This window comes from Cervus elaphus, chromosome X (genome assembly GCF_910594005.1).
Source record: "Cervus elaphus chromosome X, mCerEla1.1, whole genome shotgun sequence".
Taxonomy (NCBI): Eukaryota; Metazoa; Chordata; class Mammalia; order Artiodactyla; family Cervidae; genus Cervus; species Cervus elaphus.
In genome coordinates, this window is record NC_057848.1 from 32,784,695 (window position 1) to 32,792,152 (window position 7,458).

General features: G+C 40.7%; 1 protein-coding gene across 3 annotated transcripts in view; it reads right to left on the reverse strand.

Annotated features, from left to right (window-relative positions):
* ACSL4 (acyl-CoA synthetase long chain family member 4) overlaps positions 1 to 6,901 on the reverse strand; it is a 68,647-nt gene extending 61,746 nt beyond the window's left edge. For 2 of the 3 annotated variants that reach the window (XM_043895427.1, XM_043895425.1), the window contains exon 1: positions 6,753 to 6,901. The gene's annotated coding sequence lies outside the window, so the exon portion shown is untranslated. The remainder of the gene's footprint in view (positions 1 to 6,752) is intronic. The other variant, XM_043895426.1, reaches the window with a different exon arrangement.
* Between the last annotated feature and the right edge of the window lie 557 nt (positions 6,902 to 7,458).

Here is a 7,458-nt window from a genome sequence, read left to right on the forward strand (position 1 = left end):
CAATTCACACTCTCATTAAAGTGTATGACAGTGCCCATTCCTTTCTAAAAGTGGATATTACAGTTTTTGCCAATGTATTTGGTAAAAAAAATTGGTTTTCATTTCCCTAATTACTAGACTGAATTTGAGCATCTTTTCTTTTTGAATCATTATTTCCATTTCTTTTCTTTTTTTGTAAAAGGCCAATTCACAACCCTCTGCCACTTTTTCTAATAGGTACCTTTTACTTATTGATCTGTAGGAGCTCTTTACATATCATAGATATTATATAGTAGAAACCTTTTAACCTAATTTTATTTGGAACACAATTAGCTAATTTAAAAAGTCAACTAAGGTGAACAATCATAAAAAAAATATGCTCATGACAAACATTTCATTTTATCTTCATTTTATCAGTGGTAAATGTACACTCATTCATCAAGTTCTTGATAAAGGGCCAGGAAGCCAAAACCTTTCTTTAACTCCAGGCCTACTGACTGTAAAGAAATTTAAACTGAATTCTTAGATAATGCAGAACTTCAAAGAACTTAAAAGATACTTGCAAGGAACTATTAGTGGAGAACCCTTCAGATTTATATATATATTTTATACAAATCTTTTATCATTGTCTTACACACACCTAATTATACACTTACAACTTGCTTTCATCAACTCATTTCAAAATATACCATTTGTTTTGTTACAATAAACCTATCCCCCAACTTCAACTATCAACTGTATTTGCTGAATTTTATTTCTTTCATATCTTTATGCACTCTGCACTTCAACTCCTATATAATTTGAAGCAAATCCCAGACATCATATCATTTCATATGTAAATTTTCAGTAAGAACTTCGATTCCTCACTACTCAGATGGTATCGTTATATGAAAATAAATTTCATATTTACAAAAACAAGAACAAGCATAGTAATTCATAATAAAATAATTCATATTTTTAATTTAATTATTTTAATTCATAATAATTCAGTAATAAAAGCATCTGTTGTACTGGTGGGTTCACAAGTCTGGCATATCAGATACCAATCTACTAATAGCAAGTGTTCAGTTCATAGTGTGTTTTACAAAACAAACGAATATCATTTAATATGGTGGGTCAGTCAAGTGGAAGTCAATAAAAGCTTCCATGGCATATATAAAAATTATTTTCCTCCAGCCTGTCATATGACTTTCCAACTTTGTTACGGTGTGTTGTGCTTTCCAGAAGTTTTTAAAATATATACATAGATTTTTTAAAAAGACAGCTTTAACTTATTTTGGAGTATGATGTGAGGCAGGGACCCATTTCTTTCCAAATATATAGTGAAACAGTCCAAACTCAATTTCCATTTTCAGCCTTACTTGTAGGTGGGGCATTTAAAATAAAGCATGAACTTCTAACTTACAAAAGGAATTTGGGCACACAAAATAATAAACAAACAGTCTTAAGTTCAGCTTGACAGGCTCAAACTACTATGTATTTAAAGATCACAGTAACTTTGGGAAGAGGAGCAACAGAACTGCCATACCTGGCTCTGTCATTACCACTCCGGCACACAACAGAATCTCCAAAGGATATCGCAACTAGATAGGCCTGCTTCTGAATCTCACCAGTTGCCAAACTTACAAACTGACATTCACACTGAAATAGCCCACACTTGACAAAAACAACAAACGTAACTTTTCCAACTCTCCATCTGTTCCTTAACACTGCCCCTAGATCAGTGCCTTTGGACACAATAAAGAAAATGAATTCACTCTTCCAAACCACAATTTCCACATGGAAATATACCTAAAAGATACTAAAAGTCAAGGTAACATTTGTTAAATTACCTTTAAAGCATAGAGACTCAATAACTTGTTATAAGGTTGCTTTATCTCTGGGCAAACTTTTTGTGTAAAGGACCAGAGAGTAAATTGACTTTTAGGGCCGTTAAGTTCTCTGTTTCAACTCTGACACTGTATTTTGAATGTAGCCAAACAACACATAAATGAATGGATGTGCCTGTATTCCAGCAGAAATTTATTTACAAAAACAGGTGGTGGGCAGGATTTGGTCACAGGCAATATTTTACCCACCACTGTCTTACCCCAATGACTGATCTCTTCCAACTAGGAATCCACTATCCTGGCTATAAATTTATTGAGCAAATATTATGACACTGAAGGGGCAATTAATAATTTCAGTGCCCCCTTACAGAAATGAATACTCTTAAAAATCAATCACTAAGCTTTTCCTGTAAGTTCTTCTCAAACATGAGCACATATATTCTTCAAGATAATACTTGTAAGCTACCTTAAACCTAATGCTTATTTTAAAAGATAATTAAAATGAACATTAAGTAGCTACTATAAAAGAAAAATATACAGTCTAGACAGACAAATTCAACATTCTATTCATTATTCTGAGCAGAACAAGCCTACTAAATCTATCATCATATTCGCAACTTCACTACTCAAAATGCAGAAGCAGACTTTCAAAGTACATTTAAATGAGAACTCAATTTTTTCTCTTTGGATTACTTACCAGAAATGTTGATTAGAAACTACACAGTTTTGCCAAAATATTTTAAAATTAGAAAGTGAAACTTAAAATCTCCTTGGCATATGACGCATCTACTTAATTTTAAAGTATTAATTTTAATGTTACGGTGACTGCCTGGTAAGGTAGAAATTATATTTTTAAGGCACAAAAGGATGGCAGCCATTTTAATCCAGTGAGAACATGTATAAGTATGGATTCACACTCTAAGCCATCAAGGTCACTTGTTTGAAGAATACATCTGAGCTCTAGGAATGCTCAAAGAAAAAAACATGTTCACAATGCTTACAGAAATACTGGATGTTATACAGAACGGCAAGGAATAAAATTAAATAACAAAGGTACATAAGATTCCTTCACACTATCCATAAGAGGGAAAACTGACAAACTGGACCTCATCAAAATTAAAGACTTTTATTCTGTGAAACTTGCCTATGAAGAGGACAAAAACGTAAGCCGCAGTCTGGGAGAAGATATTTGCAAACCACATGGCCAACAAAGCACTAGTATTGAGAATTATATAAAGAACTCTTAGAACAGTAAAAAAAAAAAAAAAAAAAAATCCAACTAGAGAATGGAGAAAAGACATGAACATACATTTCACTGATGAAAATACAGAGATATGAAAAGATATCCAACATCATAGCCATTAGGGAAATGCAAATTAAAACCATGACAAGATATCACCAAATATATATCTATCAGAATGGCTAAAAATAAAAAATAGTAACAACTCCAAGTGCTGGCAAAGATGAGAACCATTCATGCATTGATGAGGGAATATAAAATGGCACAATCACTCTGGAAAGCAGCTCGGCAGTTCCTTACTAAACATCCATACAAGCATCAATTGCACTCTTGGGCAATTATCCTAGAGAAATGAAAATTTATGTTCATACAAAACCCAGGACATAACTGTTCATAGGAGCTTTATTCATAACGGGTTACAAAGTACAAGAAAGAACCAGATATCCTTCAGTGGGTGAATGATTAAACTACAATACATCCACATCGTGGAATACGACTCAAGAATGAAAAGAACTATTGATACAAAATATATTCCCTGCAAGAATCTCCACACAATTACACTGAGTGAAAAAACATCAATCAGGCAAAGAAAACACATTAGGGGTTACCAGGGGGTCAGGGAGTGAGTGAGATGGCTATAAAAGGACATCAGAGACCTTTGGGGTGATGGAACTGTTCTGTATCTTGACTGTGGTGGTGGTTACAGGAACTTACACATGTGCTAACACTGCACAGAGCCAAACTGTTGTTGTTTAGTCACTAAGTTGTACCCGACTCTTTTGCAACCCCATGGACTGTAGCTGGCCAGGCTCCTCTGTCCATGGGATTTTCCAGGCAAGAAACATGGAGTGGGTTGCTATCTCCTTCTCCAGAGGATCTTCCTGATCCAGGGATCAAGCCCACGTCTCCTGCATTGGCAGGCGGATTCTTTACCACTATATATTGCCTCTATATATTGCCTATAGAGAAGCCCATAGAACTAAGTACACACACCCAAGTGAGTGCATGTAAAACGGGAGATCTCTGAATCAGGTGGCTGGATTGTACCTGTTTCAATCTCCTTGTGATATTATGCTACAGTTATGCCAGATGTTACTGCTAAGAAAATTAAAGGGTATTGTTTTTTACAATTGTATGAGAATGTACAACTATCTTAAGCAGCTAAAAGAGAAACAAATAAAAGGAATATATAAAACCAGTCAACAGCAGGAGTGAGAAAAACAAACCTTTCATTTTTGCTGAAGTCTCAGTAATTGAAAGTCAAGGAATGGAAAGAAAAAAAAGGAACACCAAGAAGAGAGTCTACAGGCTACAATTAACACAATTACCTCCTCCTCCCCTGTGGAGCCTTAACTTCCCCAGGATTTTATGTCCCTGATTCGACTGTTGTTAATAAAAATAAACTGACACACAAAACTATCTCTCCACAACCCTCACCACCATCGCCTCCATCCTGGACGATAAAATTAAACCTTGGAGGGAAAGGATTGTCTTCTCAACCATCATACCCTAGAGGCCTGGCACAAAATAAATGACAGATGGAGGAGTGAGATAAGTTGAATGAAGGAACAAATGAATGAATGAATGAGATGCTTGCATATTCTTTTCAAATTACCTAGCCAATTACAGTTACAAGGCAGTCTGTATACATTCCCATACAAATTTCTTAAAAGCCTTGAACCTTTAAAGAAAAATAAAGTGTGGTATGCACACCCTTCACTTGCAAGCTGAATTGAACAATACCTGACTTTTGTAGAATGCTTCCCAATATACAGACTTCCACAGAGAGTAATTCATTTGATATGGGTGAATTAAGAATTATGCATATATAGATTGGAACTAGTATAAGCAGATCTTTGAGAAAAACGTTCTAAATAACTAAGGACTTAATTAATGATTTACGGCACAGCCTTAATGCAAACTGTGATAGATATGTATTGTCAAATTAGGGGACTTATGCAGATTATTCTGACAACATCAAGACTCTTTTACAGAAGTGAGGTAAAGTGACTTGTTCAAGGTTATACATTTAGCTAGCGCTGGAACTGCACGTCAGCTTCTCCAGAGTCCCAATTCATTTCTCTTCCCACGGAATTAGGCAAGCCTCTCCTTTCTCCACCCATCCTGCCCCTACCCAAAACACTCAAAAATGTTCTTCTGAGTCACTTATTTTTAAAATCGGGGCTTTAGGGGGAAAAATTGAATTTATTCAAGATGTTTATTGTTGCATTACACCTTCTGTGGATTTTTAGGTGTCAAATTACTTCTATCAGAACAGTAAGGTACTTTATTCTACGTTGGGAGAACAGTAACAGTTCAGTGTTTCATCCTCTGCCAAAATGGCAGAGAGGGTGCTAATTCTTACAGGAGTTTTAGGTGTTTCACACTTCTTTTCAATCTAAAAGATGAGCTATTTTACAATTCAAGGAAGAGGCCTCACACTATGCAAATCTTAATTGATACGCTCATTGACAGTACAGTCATTGGAACTCTGCTTACAAACTTATGCATCAAGAGCAATTAAAAGGATTTGTTAGAAGTAATATAAAAGAAAACCTAATGTGACAAGCAACTACTGGGAAACGTGGATTTCATCAGGTTAAATCTCCCTTACGCTGCAACGCGGTACAATACTAACCGTGAATTCACAGGTCTTAAAATCAAAATACTAGAAGGAACCTTCGTTCAACATCCTCAATTTTGTAAATGAGCCAACTGAGGCGTTGATTAAACCATTAACCAATAGAGCAGACTGCTTACTTTTTCAGAGGGACTCATTTAAATGCCATTTCGCCGTTGTTTCTTAGAGCGATGATTGATTCTTTTAACGTGAAAAGAGCGATTAGAGCAAAGTCATTTCAAGAGGGTGGAAAAAATGCCTTTGAAAGAGGAGATGCTGGAGTGAAGAGGAGAAATGACGTCTTCTTTCAAATATGTAACCCCTTAATAGGGGTTAGGCAGTGAATCATATTCTCCTCTATTTTTCTCAGTGCTATAGACATCGACCACAGTTCTTTCTGTAGGGCACTCGAATGAGAGGAAGAGGAAGTGAATAAAGCTGATGCTAAATATACAGCACCCACGGAGGGCAGGGATGTAGATAGGCAGGAGAGGAAAAAACACGAGCATGCTCCTGCTAGAAACCAGTCGTTTTCTAACCTACCTAAAGATAGGAAGCTAAGAGGATATCGGAAGCTAGGGCATCCTTCAAATTCGAAGGGCGGATGCTTCTAGAGCCAGAAAGAGTCCCAAGCTCTCAGATATAGCGCGACTCGAAACGGACAAAATGGAGTTGAGGTCCGGGGGCGTCCTAAAGGTCGTTTGGAGGTCTGGCGAGTCCCTGGTGTGCTCATTGGGGAAAGGTCATGGCAAAGCCTAGCACCACGATCAGGAAGAGCTTTTGGCCCTCGGGGGGGTGCGGTGAGCGGCATGAAAAGGCAGACCAGGGTCTCGAAGACCCCACACCTCAGCAAAGGAGACGATACCGGCATCTCGGGAAATCTTCCCGGCCCCGGAGGAGGCGGGCGGGCAAATCGCCCAGGCTCTAAAAGAAACCGAACGGATTTCGGGAACAGGAACGTCCCCCCACCCCACGTCCTCCGGGCTCAGGTGTGGGACGGTGGTGCGGCCAGAGCGGGGGGCCCGGGTCATAGCAACGGGTTTGGGGTGCCGGGGCCGGAGCCTCGCCGGTTACGGCTACTTACCCGAGGCGCTGCCTGTGGCGTGATCGCAGCCGGCGGGCGCTCTGCACTCTAGAAGCTGGCGGAGAGGAGCCGCGTGCCCGCTAGCGCCGGGACGAGGAGGGGCGCGCCGCGGAGGCCGGAGAAAAAGCCGCAGCAGCGCGCGCGCGCCCGGAGGGCCAACGGAGGCGGGGCGAGGCGCAGCGGCGCGCGGGCCCGGAAAAGACGCGCCCGGAGGGGCGGGCGGAGCGGGGGCGCGCGGTGGTGTGGCACAGCCGGCCGAATCGCGGGCGACGGCCCGCTCAGCCCACCCACGCTCCCGCCCCCGCTCACCCCGACGTCAGCCGAAAAGGAGGGGCGGCGAGGGCCGTTAGAACGCGGGGGGCGGGGGGAGGTGCGGGGGAACCGAGTTGGCTAACGGCTCCCCGCGGGTTTGCCTTAGGGTCCAGCTGCCGCATCCGCCGCAGGTGATGGAGCGTGTTTTCGGGAGGTTCCGGCGCTTATCTGATTTCAGCGAGCTACCCCATAGGCCCACGCCCGCACCTGCGCTCGCTTTCCCAGGACTCCACCCCAGAATGAAAGTTCCCCTCGGGGCATATTCCAGCTGCCCTTTCTAGATACGCATCTTCGGACTTCACTACTCTTTAGAGAGAGATCTTAACGTTCTTTGCCGAAGACATCCTGCCCCTCCGCGCCCCACCTAACGCCTCTCTTGCCCCTTTATCGCGCC